The 15,830-nt window shown below is 45.6% G+C and overlaps 1 protein-coding gene across 1 annotated transcript in view; it reads left to right on the top strand.

Annotated features, from left to right (window-relative positions):
• The first annotated feature begins 1,102 nt into the window (after positions 1–1,102).
• The window catches only part of adcy2b (adenylate cyclase 2b (brain)), a 779,528-nt gene continuing 764,800 nt past the window's right edge, over positions 1,103–15,830 (top strand). The window contains exon 1 of the mRNA XM_085988700.1: positions 1,103–1,291. The gene's annotated coding sequence lies outside the window, so the exon portion shown is untranslated. The remainder of the gene's footprint in view (positions 1,292–15,830) is intronic.

Raw genomic sequence — 15,830 nt, 5'->3', positions numbered from 1 at the left:
TCGTGTACAGATTCCGATGTGAACAGGACAAGTGAGAGTAGCTGGAGGCGGTGCAGTGCTATACTGAGTGCAGTCTCCATGGAGTTCAAAAAAAGTACTCCCAATCTCCGCACAGTTCATTCATCCCTAGCCCTCAAAGTCTGCTCCAAAAGAGCTATATGCAATGGTACCTGTAATTTTCTTAAGGTATATTTCCCTCCAGTTGCTAATAGGAATGAAAAGATCAGTGCGAGTATAAGATGCACCATTTGCACCAAGATTTTTGCTCACATTAGCAACTGGAGGGAAAGATATCTTGTAATTAGTCTGGAATTTTATTAGCTTCAGGAAGAAGTTATTTTTAAAAAGTTGTTGTACATGGATAATGCATTTGGTATATTCAAACATTGTTGCCATAGATTCAATTCAGTACATTTCAATTTGTTCTTTATTAATGGCGATTCTTTAAAAACTAATATGTAATAAGTAGGGACCACTGTACTTACACGTGAGATAGATTGTATTTTTCTAATGCCAGCAGAGTAGTTCATTTTTATTTGTTTTGTTCTGTTTGTTTTGTATGATATATTTTGGAAATGTGAAGAGTTTCTCTCCTGCTGTTAGCAAATACCTACAATTAAATATTGTACTTGTGTGAGGAGATGGCATGTGTTTCTAAAGATTGCTTTTGTTACCTTGTGATTGACAGGACCACAGAAAACAATGATTCAGGAAAGCAGATAACTGTCATCAGAACTTCTCTCATTACTGGAGGTTTTGTGTGCGCCTTGGTAGAAATGCCTGAGTTATGATACATGGCAAATTGCCCTTGTTTAAAATGGGTGAACATGAAACATTGAATGAGCAAATCACATGAATATTCATTTGATGCAACAGTATTTGTAATTCTGGTCACAGTTTGTGCAGATGGAGTGGCACACATGCCATTTCTGGCAAGACTGATCATCTTTGTTTTTATTATACTGTAAATAGGGCTAAAAATGTAATTCAGGTGCAGTAGGGTTGCCAGCCCTCCAGGATTGGACTGGAGTCTCCATGAATTAAAGAGTAATCTCCAGGACACTTCTGCAAACAATCCTGGAAAAAATCATAGTGGTGTTAAAAAAAAATGTTTTTTTCATTTTATTTCAGCACTTCTGTTCCTGATTTTGCCGGCGCTCAGAGGGCGGGTTTGGAGGCAGGTTGGGAGTTAAAATCCAAATGATTGACGGCAGGTTGCGATCCCGCCTCCGCGCAACTTTGCAAAGTGTCAGGTCTGCGATTCCCGATTAGACCCGACACCAAATGGCAGGTAGGCACTTAAGGCATTAAACAGCTTGTTAACTTCCAAGATAATTCCATTTTTACAGGCTCTTCCCATTTTAATACATTTTCAGCGTGTTGCCCGTTGTGCGACAAACACACCAGCTGATTGTGCCAGGTTCAGCAACTCGCTGAATTGTTGACAGCTGTTCCTGCAGCATAAAAGCGGACCTGCAACATGGCTGACTGTCAGATGGCAGAACTTTGTGTTTTGAGGTTTTGTAACACATTTTGCAGGTCTATTAAGCTTGTAAGTGTTTAAGCTGGGATCCATATGCACTGTGACCTCCTTGGAAAGCCCACATTGACTGAGCGCTTATAACAATTATTTCTCAACTGAGATATATACCAGCGGAATGGGAACCATTTATACCCTCTCATCCTGATTCTCAGAAACGGGAAGAGCAGCCGTGGCAGCAGCAGAACCAGGCACACCAGCAGCACCAACAACAGGAGCACCAACCTTCTCAGCCACCTGATGCTGCACAGGGCAGAGGGCGTCAGCGCAGGGCTGCACCTTGCCGCAGGAGAAACCACCAACACAGGGTTTACAGGCAGAGGATGAGCTTCCTCACCATGAGTGAGCAGCAGTGCCAAAGGAGGCTGAGACTTTTGCGAGAGGTAGTCGCTGACATCTGCACAATGCTGCACCAACACCTGGAGCCCAGAGGAGAGTGTGGACACTCCTTACCAGTGGCTGTCAAAGTCACCACCGCACTCAACTTCTTTGCTTCGGGGTACTTCTAGGGATCAGCAACAAACATCAGCGGCATCTTTCAGTCAGCCGCACACACTTGTTTGTGACCGATGCCCTCTTTGCGAAGTCGCACAATTATATTCACTTCTTCACGGATGAAGCAAGTGTAACTGCGCGTGCGGTTGGCTTTGCAAATATGGCTGGCTTCCCAGTGGTGCAGGGTGTCATAGATTGCACACATGTGGCCATCAGGGCACCCCATCACAACCCAGCTGTATTTGTCAACCGCAAGGGCTTCCACTCCCTTAACGTTCAGCTGGTGTGTAACCACTGGAAAAACATTATGCATGTTTGCGGCAAGTTCCCTGGCAATTGTCACGACTCGTTCATCCTGCGGCAGTCCACTGTGCCTCAGCTCTCCAAACCGCCAACCCAACATTCTGGACGGCTACTTGGCGGCAAGGGCTATCCCCTGAAAAAGTGGCTAATGACACCGATGACGAGGCCATCAAACGAAGCTGAGGAGCGATACAATGTGAGCCACATTTCCACCAGAAGCATCATACAGCAAACCATCGACTTGCTCAAAATGCGATTCAGATGCCTCGACAGGCCTGGTGGCGCCCTACAGTACGCACGAGCCAGGGTCTCCAGAATCAGCATGATCTGCTGTGCCCTGCACAACATCGCACAGCAGCGTGGCTTAGCGCTGCCTGAGGAACAAGTGGCTCAGCGCACAGCCTCCTTGGAAGAGGAGGAGGTGGAGGAGGAGGCGGCAGATGAGGGACAACTTGCGGAGGCGGCTGTGCCAATTCCACCAGCATGCAACCACATTGCTGGCCGTGAGGCAAGGGATACACTAATCCATGCCAGATTCGCGTAACTTTACGCATCAACCACATGTGGCTGGCACATGGAAATGATTGCCTGGCTGACCTTCTTAACACACCATACAATAAACTGTGGTTTCCTATCACTCTCACCATCATCATTACAGATGAAAAGCACCCTGACCCCTCATTGTGCAACTTCCATTTCTGAGCAAACATAGGCCAACTCTTTGAATCTTTGCCATCATATTTCTTTAATACATTTAAAATCATGATGACAAACGTTATTTTGTATTAGATCAAAACACCCAAGTGACTACCCTTGTGACTATTTGTGTGTTAACTTTCTCTTACGCGTGCTTCTTCGTGGTGCTTCCCCTGTGGCTTCAGCTGATGTAGCGGCACCTTGCTCACTTCTATGCTGTGCCTGCTTAGGCGCCTTTGGCGGGTGTCCTCTGGGTTTGGGAGCCTGGGAGGGCTCCGCAAAAGTCTGCTCCTCCTGCAGATGTGCAGGGGCTGAGACGGCCATCTGAGTTGGCTGAGGAATCTGGGGTTCTGACTGAGGGCTCTGCAGTGGCATGGGAGTGTGAGTACTTGGAGAGGAGCCCACACTTCCTTGTTGTGGACCACCAACATCCCTCTCATGGGTCACCTGCACTTCACTGCTAGCAAGTGGCTGGAGAGCACTTTGCTGCACATTAGTGGGGCCATGAGGACCCGTCTCTGTACTGACAGTCCTCATAATGGGGACGTCCATGTATCTTTGGTTCCTCTCAATAGATGCTGATCTATCTTCCATAGTAGACCGTCTATTTAGAAGAGTCACCATGTTCATTTGCATCTGGCGATTTATGTCCTCCATGGAGGTTGCCATCCTTTCCACGGCGGCACCTACATTCGCCATTGCGTGCACCATGGCGTTGCTCATGTTTGACATGGACTCCTCCATTCTCTGCACACTCGCAGTTACCCTGGATGCAAACCCTGTCAGAGACTCCTGCACTTGTTCCTGAAGTTCCAACACTGCTCTCTATCTGGATGGCCCCAGAAGCACAGCTTCTACATGCAGCTGAGCAGAGCTAGGAGCGTCCTGCGGCCTCCAACGAGGACTCTCCACTGCTGTCCCTTTCTCCACCATCTGCTGATGCTCACTTGTGAGCTGTGATATACTAGGTGACAACACTACTCTATGTCGCGAAGGACCCACCGAGGTGTGCGTATCTGCGCTGGTGCTGGCTGCGCTGATTTCTGGTGATGTTGCTCCCTCAGAGGCTGCAGGTTCCTCTGAGGAGTCGTACGGTTCTTCCGCCTGGACAGTGGAGAGGGGGCTCTCGATGGTCCTGTGGGGCAGTAAAGGCATGAGTTAGACATGTGATATTTAGGTAGCAGACACATCCTATTGTGCAGATGATCAGAAGTCAATCTCTATGAACATCAGATGCCATCTCAGTGACTCATGAAATCTAAATGAGAGGGTTGCAAATCTATTGTGTCACCAACTTGTTCTACTGCGCCCGTCTCTCTGTCCCCCACTTCCAGCTGCTCTGCACCTCCGACGATGTTGAGAGCAGCCTCCTCAACATTTGTTAAATGCGCCATCGAAGGTGGGCCTCCTCCTGTCCTGTTCCTCTCCCTCTTATTGTAGGCTCTCTTTTCCTGCAATGAGGGACACAAGTGGAGTTTCAGCGAGATTGATGGAGTGAGTGTTAAGATTCCATAACATAGATGCTTAAAGGGAGACAAAGATGGAGTGAGGTGCCAATACCAAGGTGCCTTCTTGTGCGTTGTTAGTTGTTGTCATTGCATAACAGTGAGAGCGAGTGTGAGGGGTGCATAGTAGGATGGTGAAGTGATTCTGTACATAGAGAGTGAGGGATACTTAAGGGTGCAAGGGATGTAAGGGTAAGTTGGGATGTGGAGGAGTAGGTTGACAATGCAGAGTGCTGGTGATGAGAGGAGATGGGGAGCAGATTGAAGGTAAGTGTGATGTTATACTCACTTTTGCTGTGTGTAGCAGATCATTGAACTGTTTTTGGCACTGCACCCAGGTGCGTGAACACAACGACCTGTTGCTTACCTCCTCAGCAATGTGCAGCCAGGCTGCCTTTGTGTGCTGAGGAGGTTCCTCCAGCCATTGGGAGGGAACAGAACGTCCCTGTGCACTCTTACTCTCTCCACAAGAGCATGGAAGGAGTCATCACCAAATCGAGGAGCAGCCTTTGCTCTTGCAGCAGTCATCTTCCAAATACCAGTTATCAGGATCATCAGAAAGGAAATGAAATGCAAAGGCTACATGGGCCCCTTAAAAGCACCTGAATCGAAGACGTCAGCAGAGGCGAGCAGCATACCCGCACCCACTGATTGGGCCGGGTAGTGCACATGGCGGGCTTAATAAGCCCAGTTAAATTAAATCGTTATTTCGGAGCAGCAGGACCGGAACCTGACAACCAGCCAATCCGACTTCAACCCGCCTCTGCTGGGAAAATCGTGGCCTTAGTTATAAAAATATTGGAGATGGGGAAAAAGAGGCTGTTTGACTGACAGTCAAAATTCATCCGTTTGGGTAATGAAGAGTTTTATTGCTTTCCATTCGGCATGGGAAGGCGGTGCACCGAGAGGATGGACATGTTGGGTGGCTAATGGCGGGAGTGTGTGATTGGGACAGTTGGAGACAGGAGGTCATATGATGAAACCTCCAAGAATACATCCAGTCAGAGTTGGCAACCCAAAGGTGCAGTGAAGCTGGGACTGTTGCTCTTCTGGTGCTACATGCACTTGCAGTGCACTATAAAACAAGCTAGCTCATTAGTATAAATATGCAGTGCTCCTGATACACTGCCTGACGTACCATGGGTTAATTGGTCCCAGCAACTTAAAAATCTGTTGGTTGCCTTAAAGCTGTAGTTTTGTGAAGAAATTGCTGCAGCAATGCCACCAGTTCAGAGTGAAGCTCTGGTGGTCATGCTGCAGAAGGTGTTGGGAAGAAGCATCGTCTTATTTAGTGGTGAGGGGCATTCTACTATGAAGAGCACTATGGAAAGTGGCAGAACGGGTCAATACCATTTCACCTGTCCCAACGATTTTGTGAGCAGATGCACAAGAAATTTACAGGTTTCCAAAAAATTGGCACAGTGTATGACATTACAATTTGCTGAGTTTTACAATATTGCCTTGCAATGTGTGCTGACAGATTGCAAGGCAATATTGTAAAATTGTAAGCTTGGTACAGCATCATACAAGGCAAATGAACTGCACTCTGTTAGCAGTTCACTTACTCCCCAAAGGCAAAGGCATGCCCATAGTTTTGCTACTGTATACTGTTGTCATGCCAGTGTGTTTGCTCTATAGCCTATGGAACTTGGTAAGGTGTAAGGAGCATGTATGCTGCCAAAACAAGCTGTCTGCATGCTACATGTTCACATAAGGTACGAGCTGGTTTACGCACTTGGCTGATGCACATAAGTCCCTTTTCTAACTACTTACAGCAGGAGGCCACACAAAAGAGGAACCAGAAACTCAGAGTCTAAAAGCCTTTCCCCCTATGATAAGTGAGACCTGTACATTATTAGCCTGAAGGCGATTGACGGAATAGATAGGGGGGAGGGGACCACCTCCAACCCTGAACCCTAGCCCGGCCACCTCCACTGGACTTTCCAGCTTGCTTTCTATGCGAGCATCCCAGATGCATCTAGTGGCACATGCACCCGCCATTTACAGGCTACTTAGGGAATATTGCCTTGACTCCTGTAAGACTGTCAGGATCAATGGGAAAGGTTCCCAGTGGGTGCATCTTGGCAGTTACTTCAGGATGCATCCCATCATGGATTTTCAGGGCCATTCTTGCCATACATGCAATGTGAAAAAGGAAATAAGAGGGGCAAAGAGACAGTACGAGAATACATTGGTGGCTAACATAAAACGGAATCCAAAGGCCTTCTATAGGCATATTAACAGTAAAAGGGTTGTCAGAGGAGCGGTGGGGCCGATTGTGACCGAAAATGGAGAATATTGGTGGAGCTAGAAGGCATGGCTGAGGTACTAAATGAGTACTTTGCATCGGTACACATTATTTACCAAGGAAGTGGACTTTGCCAAAGCTACAGTAAACGAGGAGGTTGTTGGGATACTGGATGAGATAAAAATAGATAAAGAGGAGGTACTAGAAAAGCTGGCAGTACTTAAAGTGGATTAGTAACCCGGTCCAGGTGGAATGCATCCTAGGTTGTTGAGGGAAGTAAGGGTAGAAATTGCGGCAAAACACCGGGCACTAAGAAGCCGAATTTTGCGGCCTTCATGTCCTTCCTAAATTTGGTGCCCACAATTGGACACAATACTCCAGCTGGGGCCGAATTAGTGTTTTATATAGGTTTAGCATAACTTCCTGGCTTTTGTACCCTATGGCTTAGAAATTCCCTACCTTAGCGCTGATTTTCTTGAAAAAATTATGGGTGCCTCGCTTCCGGTGTGGGACACGGCGGCCGCCATTTTGGTAAGGGCCATAGCGCCGCCATTGACAGCACTGGCCTCTGAAATGTAAATTAGCAGATCGTGATGTCAGAAGTTCATCTCGGGGGCAAATATGATAACAAGGTTGCAAACAGTCTGGTTCAACCTCAGACAGTTGCCAGGCTGGGGAACAGAGTTTGTGGCGGGGGCCAAGAGAGCTGAATACATTTTATTCTCTCAGGCAAGAAAGCAGCAGGTGGAGCGAGCACGTGGCTTTGCGAGGTCTGCAGACTTCCCCATGGTTCACGGTGCCATTGATTGCACGCACATCACTTTGCGGGTGCTGCATCTAATCTCTGTGATGTACCATAACCGCAAGGGATTCCATTCCCTCAACATCGAGCTGGTGTTCGACCATACTCAGCAAATCATGCAGGTGAATGCCCAGTATCCTGGCAGCAGTCATATTGCCTTCATTCTGTGGCAGTCCGCTGTGCCATCTGCATTCAAGCCACTATGACAAACCAGAGGGTGGCTACATGGCTCATGACTCCGGTGCGCAACCCACGCACACAGGGGCAGCATGCATATAACGATAGCCATGCTGCCACACATATCATAGAGCACACCATTAGCCTGCTGAAGCAACTCTTCCGCTGTGAGGACCACTCTGGAGGAGCCCTGCAGTACTTGGGAGATACCAGTCCAACTGCGATACCAGTAAACACAACCTCAATTCCACATTCACCAACAGTCCCACACTTTACCTTCCCTCTTTTACTGACCATCACAGAGTCCGCTTGGCCACAATGCAATAATAAAAGCCAACACAAAATAAACCCTCCAAACCAAATTTATAAATCAAAGCATGCCATATTGCATACAAACATCAACTAATCACCCCTGTGCATTCCCTTAGTGCCTGTCATCCGTGTGTCTTTGCCTGTCCTAGTGCTCTATGCAGTGCTACCCCAGTGGCTGCAGCATGGCTGGTGGAAGGCTGCTGACTTTCAATGGCGGAGACTGCAGATGGCCTTGGAGAACCTTGAGCAGAACTGGTCCTAGAAGGCCCGACTTAGGACTGCACCATCTCGGCATGGGCGGCAGCAGTCAGGGCTGCCTGGCGGAGTGGCAGGGTGGGAGAATGAATGCTGTCATCCTGTGAGAGGACAGTAGGTTCGTGCATCACGGAGCTGCTGCCACCCTCCTGAGGTGGCGTCACAGCAATCCTAGTAATCTGTTGGAGGACAGATTGCTGGATTGCTGTGACACCCTGCAAGCTCCTGTGAATACTGGTATTCACAGCCATGATGGCAGCAGTCTGAGCTTGCATGTCAGCAAGCTGACCTTGCATGAGAGCAGTCTGAGCTTCCACTGCAGCACCCAGCTCCGGTTATGTGCCAAGTTTTCCTTCAAGAGAGTGGGAATTGTATCTGTGTGTTTGGTACAATGTGTTTGGGTGATGTGGTTGTCATGGTAGAATAGCTGGCAGTGTGTGCAAGCTGTGAGATATGGGTGTGAGGCTTGCAGCAGTGCAATGTGTGTGATGGTGAGGTGAAACTATGAATGTGAGGTATGAGTGGTGATTGATAGAGATTGTTGATAGGTGGGTGATGGTGGTGTGGCGCATTGATCAGTATCTGAGGCTACTGGTGCAGTTGGTGGGATATGTCATCTGAAGATGAATTCACTGACCTTGACTATTCGTGTGAGGTCATTGAACTTCTTGCGGCACTGCATCCAGGACCTCGGGGCTTGAACCCTGACATTGACTGTCACGGCTATCTGCTCCCCCTGCCTTTGCAGAGTTTGTCTGTAGGGCCTCCTGGCCCCCTATGGATAGAGGGCCTCTCTCCTCCTCGCCACCTCCTGCACCAAGGCCTCCAGAGCGGAATCAGAGAACCTTGGAGCACACTCTCTCCCCTGTTACACCATAAATCACTCTTCTTCTTGTTCAGACGCTCTTCCACAAACAGTTCCAGCCAGAATGCTCCTCCCCTTTAAGAGGTTGCAGGCTGGCTTTAAGTAGTGCAGGCTAGCTTTAAGAGGTATTAGCCTTCGCACAAACTTGGGCCCCCTGCTGAGGCGTGCAGCTACTCAACACCGCATTTAGCGCTGGCTGCCACAGCAACCATGTAAATTAGCAGGCAGCATGATGTTGGCATGCTGCCTGCATCAGAAGCAACGGGCGCAGGTTAATTGCGCATTGCGATCCCTGCGCCCATTTTCAGGGGCTATCGAATTTTGCCCCCTGAAAGCTTTGGAGAGGTTGCAGAAGAGATTTACTAGAGTGATTCCAGGCATGAGGGATTACAGTTATGTGGATAGACTGGAGAAGCTGGGGTTGTTCTCCTTAGAGCAGAGAAGACTAGGAGGAGATTTGACAGAGGTGTTTGAAATCATGAAGGGTTTAGATAGAGTAAATAAAGAGAAACTGTTTCCAGTGGCTTAAGGGTCGATAACCAGAGGGCACAGATTGAAGGTGACTGACAAAAGAACGAGAGGTGACATGAGGAAAAACTTTTTTACACGAGTGGTTAGGATTTGGAATGCACTGCCTGATAGGGTGGTGGAAACAGATTCAATAATAGCTTGGAAAAGGGAATTGGATAAATACTTGGAGAAGAAAAAAATTGCAGTAATATGGGGAAATCGCAGGGGAATGGGACTAACTGGATTGCTCTTTGAAAGAGCCGGCGCAGACTTGACGGGCAAATGACCTCCTTCTGTGCTGTACTGTTCTATGAGTCTGTGTTTGCATTGTTGTTTTACTGGAAGCATTGTAACATATGTGACATCTTCTGATCCTCTAAATTCCACAATTATGCGGACCCAAGACTAACATCTCACTGCATTCTACATCACTTACATCTGCAATGGCATACACCAGCACAATTGCATCAACTCTGCAGCTGTGTCAGACGGTCATGAAGCACTTAACATTGTGGACTCCTCCATAGACACCCCCAAACTTGCGGGCTCTTTGCTGCAATCCCAATTTATTATAAAAACCATTAGGCCCAGTGAGGACCTAATCCCTGGGCTCAGCAATTGCTGGAGTCCTTGATTGGAACCTCCAAACCTGCAAGCAACTTACAGCTCCTCCAATTCCACTTACATTTGCTTCTCTTTATTCATGCTCCGTGTTTCAGTGCAAATGAATACTGTCCCATTATTTCTGGGCTGTATTTCCTGTAGCCAGTGTGTGGAATCATATGGTAATGATGCCCAGGACACATATAAATGTCCTTTAAAATTTTTTCCCTGTTAGCAGAAGTTTAAGGTACATGAATGAGATGGGGCAGTACAAAGCTTGATTTTATGACGAAAATAGACATTCTCAGAATTAAAGTTGCATTTTTTGATACCATGGATTAGGGCCCAAATGCAATAACACAGAAACGTCTCAACAGGAAATTACGGTTAAAATCAATATAGTCTAACAGAGATGAGAGAGATGAGTTTAGAGTACATGTTTACACTGACATACTGCTTTATTAAAATATACTCATAGGTCAAAATTGCACTTAGAAATAAAAAGTTAAGTCCAGCAGAAATATGATTTGCATCAATAAATTAACTTTAAAAAATGTACTGTGGCATTGCAAGATATGATTGCACTGGTGAAAATCTAACCCAGGATTGCACACTACTTATACTGCATTAGGTGAGGGTTTGATCATGCATTCGCCTGAGCCAAATGTAATGATGCAGCCAGCCAGCTCTCATGCTGCCATATTGGCCATGAGGGAAAATTTGAGCAGCTGTAAATTCAATATTTGCTACAGCATTATCATTAACCTTTCAAGTGATTTTCTGAATAAATTTGTGGCAACAGAAGCAATTGTTAGTCTGATTACTTAATGTCTTCATTAATCAGGTTGTCGTTCCGCCCAAGTTATAAACAAATATAAAGATTCTTATGAGACATTTAACCGTAAGGTGACCAGCCTTTTATTAATGGACTGCTAGAGATGATCACTTATGAATTAGGTCACAAAAATTGCTAGCCATTTAAATAGAGTGTAATGTAATTCAGCCGTAATTAGTCAAGACCTGTTTAAGCAGGAACCCATGAAAATTGTGGAATACAGATAGCAAAGAAGTAAAATGCTTTACAGACAAAAGGAAAGTAGCAACACATATTTAACCTTGACTGACGGTTACTAACATAATTTGATAACATGAACAAGCATAAGGGAAGACAAATTAATTCCTCCTACTAGGCAGAAAATATTTAGTAAGGACTGACATTAATTTGAATGGAGGCAAATCATAGGCGGTGCACCTGCAATTTCTGGAGAAATTCCTTCTATGAATGCTGGGAGTATGGATTGTGGATCCACTACTTATCTATTCTTTTAGTAATTATATTTGTTAAGTTACTCTGCAAATTGCTAGTATTGTTTAGAGAATTGGTAAAAGGTATTAAAGCTGGTAACAACATAGAAATTACTCATATAAACAGCCTGTTTGGCCCAACCAATTGGTGTTGGTGTTTATTGTTCACTTGATGAGTAGTCCTAATCCCATGTACCCACACTGTTCCCATATCATTTTCCAAGGGGGCAAAAGAACCAGATAGGAGATGAGAATTTTTTAATGCAGCAAGTTGTTATGATCTGGAATGCACTACCTGAAAGCATTCTCTGTCCTAAATTTCTTACATTTAATCTTACATCAATATTCCCTCGTTCTAGACTCCTCAACTACTGGAAATAGCCTGATTAAATGTTCACTGTCCCATCCCTTCATAATTTTAAACACTTCTATCAAATCACCATTTAATGTCCTCTGTTCTAATGAAAGCAGCCCCAAATTTCAAGTGTTTCTTCATATTTATACTTTATCATACCAGGCAGCATCCTAGTGAATCTGTGCCTCGATGCCCTTCCAATGGTGTGTTGCCAAAAACTGCACGTAGTACTCCAATTATGGTCACACCAAGGTTTTATCTAGATTCACCATTACACCTTGAATTTTATATTCTGTATCCTATATCTCTTGCCATAAACCCCAGTATTTCATCAGCATTTTCATGACCTCATTCACTTGAGGGGCTGTTTTTAATATCTTGTGAATCTGAACTGCCACACCTTTTTAAAAAATGTGGGTGTTGCTGGCAAGGCCAGCATTTGATGCAAATCCCTAGTTGCCCTGAGAAGGTGGTGGTGGGCTGACTTATTGAACTACTGCAATTCCTGTTATTATTTGTAACTGATACAACTGAGTGGCTTGCTAGGGCAGTTAAGAGTTAACCACATTGGTGTGGGACTGGAGTCATAAGTAGGTCAGACCAGGTAAGGATGGCAGGTTTTCTTCCCTAAAGGACATTAGTGAGCCAGTTTTTATGGCAATTCGACAGAGAGAGTAGACAAGAGTAATGTAGTAGATGTAATTTATCTAGATTTCCAAAAGGACTTTGATAAGGTGCCACATAATAAACTAATGAATAAGGACAGAGCATGCGAAATCAGGGGACAAGTAGCAGAATGAATAGCTAGCTGGCTGCAAGACAGAAAACAGAGCGTGCAGAAGGTGGAAAGAGCGGTCCCACAAGGATTAGTGCTCGGACTACTCTTCACAATTTATATTAACGATTTAGACTTTGAAATCAAAAATACAATTTCTAAATTTGCAGATGATACCAAATTTTGGTGGGGTGGGGGGATAGTCAATGCTAAGGAGGAGGACTGCAACAGATTACAAGAAGACATTAATAAACTTGATAAATGGCCATATAATTGGCAAATTAATTGCAACATAGATAAGTGTGAGGTATTACATTTTGGTAAGTAAAATAATGAGGTCACATATTACTTGGAAAATAAGAATCTAAATGGGATAGAGGAGCAAAGGGATCTGGGAGTGCAAATACATAAATCACTAAAAGTAGCGACGCAGATTAATAAGGCCAAAGCAAACCAAGCACTAGGGTTTATTTCTAGAGGGATAGAATTAAAAAGTAGAGAAGTTATGCTAAACTTGTAGGAACCTTGGTTAGACTGCACTTGGAGCACTATGTACAGTTCTGGTCGCCATATTATAAAAAGAATACAGAGGCACTGGAGTGGGTGAAAAAAAGATTTACAAGATTGATACCAGAACTGAGGGGTTATACCTATCAGGAATGGATGAACAGACTGGATCTCTTTCTCTTGAAAAGAGAAGACTGAGGGGTGACCTAATAGAGGTCTTTAAAATTATGAAATGTTTTGATAGAGTAAACAGAGAGAGAGGTCAGGATTTTGCCTACCTTGGTAGGTCCAGTGTGGGCAGTGTAAATGGCGGGCCGTGATCCCACTGCTGGCTTCATCCCGCTGTTGGAAATGAACTTACCTTAATGGGGCCTATTAAACCCACCCAGTGCGCTACCCAGCCCAATGAGATGGAGCGGGTCTGGTGATGTCATTCAGGATGCGTTTTCAGCCGGGATCTTTAAAGGGACCCTGGCCACATTTCATTTGAAGTTTAATCTAACATAGTGCTGTCAGTGCACTACAGCATTGGAGTGCTGCAAACACTGACAATGACTGCACAGAGGCACAGGGCTGCACCCAGGTTCACAGCACGCAGGGAGGTCCTCTTCCCTTCCAATGGGTGGAAGACACCTCCCCAGGAGATCAAGACAGCCTGGTTTCACATTGCAGAGGAGGCCACAAGCAGGGATGTCGTCAGGAGGACCTGGGTATGGTGCCGCAAACGTTTCAATGATCTCATTAGATTACGAAACGTTAGTACAAAGCCACATACAACCTGATCCTGCTCTGCCTCTCATCACATCCCCATCACTCTGTCTTCCCTACCCTACTCCTGCACATCCTTACTCATACCAACTTACCTTGCACCTCTACCCATCCCTCTCTATCTATATTATCACATCCCCATCTCACTAGCCACACCTCACACTCACCCTCATCCTAGTGCAATCATACCAACTAACAACACACAAGAGTAGCCACTTGGGTGTTTTATCCAATGTTTCTGGTAATGTGGTGGCAAATATAAAAATCTTTATTTTCAACACTTTCCGGTCTTGGAGAAATTTGTGTGCACCTTTGGAGGTGGCTTAGTGAGTTGCAGTGAATGGCTTGTTCATTGTAGGGATTCTTTATGGTGTTGGTGTGGGGTGGTGCCAACCTGGCGCATCATGTGGCAGCTATATGGGTATACAACGTCAAGTTAACTGAATCTGGCCATGATGAGGCCATCCCTGGCCTTCCGGGCAGCATTGTGCTCGGGTGCTGATGCCTCTGTCCTATGCAGTATTAGGTGATTGCGGAGAAGGTTGGTGTTGTTGGTGCTGCTGGTGTGCCTGGTGCTGCTGATGTTGGGGCTCATCGTGGTCACATTCTGAGGACCAAGGTGAGACAGTATAAACAGCACCCATGTTGGTGGAATAGATGGCAGGTGAAGTAGAGATGACAGAAGCAATCTGTCAATGGTGAGAGAGGTTCTTACAATAAGGTGACACCGGATGGAGACTTTGCTTGAAAGACTTGCAGCCTGCAGAAAGCTCAATCTCTGTTGCAAATGCAGTGAGAAACAGCTTCTGACTGAGGAAAGTGATCAGCTGTCAGGTGGGAGCTGTTATAGTACATTTCATCCTGTCAACTAATCAGTTGGAGCAATGGCAACTCAACTCTCACTTCAAGTTTACAGACGTGCTTCCCGAGCAGCATGGTCCCTGTGGGCATCCAGTTAAATTTAAAAGGGAGATTAAAAACACTCTTAAGGGTCTGACAATAAGCTGCTAATTGTTTAAATTGGCTCGCCTCCCCACCCCCCCCCCACCCCTCTGCTGGTCGGGTCGGGTCGGGTCCGCGATGACAGATGCGCCTGGGTGAAAGGCGTTATCAAAAATAAAAACTTTCCCATACGACCCACCACCGATTGCGCCCGCTACCACCCTGGAAAATTCCGGCCAGAGTGTTTCCACTTGTGGGGAAGAGCAAAACTAGAGGCTATCAATATAAGATAGTCAGCAAGAAATCAAATAGGGAATTCAGAAGAAACTTCTTTACCCAGCGAGTTGTGAGAATGTGGAACCCGCTACCACAGGGAGTGGTTGAGGCGAATAGCATAGATGCATTTAAGGGGAAGCTAGATCAGCATATGAGGGAGAAGGGAATAGAGGGTTATGCTGATAAAATTAGATGAGGAAAGATGGGAGGAGGCTTGAGAGGAGTAGAAATACCGGCATGGACTGGTTTGGCCAAATGGCCTCTTTTTGTGCTGTATATTCTATGTAATTCATGAAATCATTAATTCCATTGTCACGTTAGGATTTGAACTCATATTGGCTGGATTATTAGTCATGGCCTCTGGATTACCAGTCCTCTAACATAACCACTCATTACCATATCTCTGCTCTTAAACATCATTCAGCCTTTCCCCATTCAATGTATAATTATTACTTTTCTTTGCCAAAATGTACCACCTCACATTTACTGATATTGAGTTCCATGTACCACATATGTGACATTACACAATTTTATCAATATCCCTTTTAAGCTTCCTTTGGTCCTCAGAATTATTTAAATGCCTCCTATTTT

Source organism: Somniosus microcephalus, chromosome 5 (genome assembly GCF_052327205.1).
Source record: "Somniosus microcephalus isolate GS21.2 chromosome 5, FLI_Smic_1.0, whole genome shotgun sequence".
Classification (NCBI taxonomy): domain Eukaryota; kingdom Metazoa; phylum Chordata; class Chondrichthyes; order Squaliformes; family Somniosidae; genus Somniosus; species Somniosus microcephalus.
This window is presented reverse-complemented; position numbering and strand designations above follow the sequence as displayed.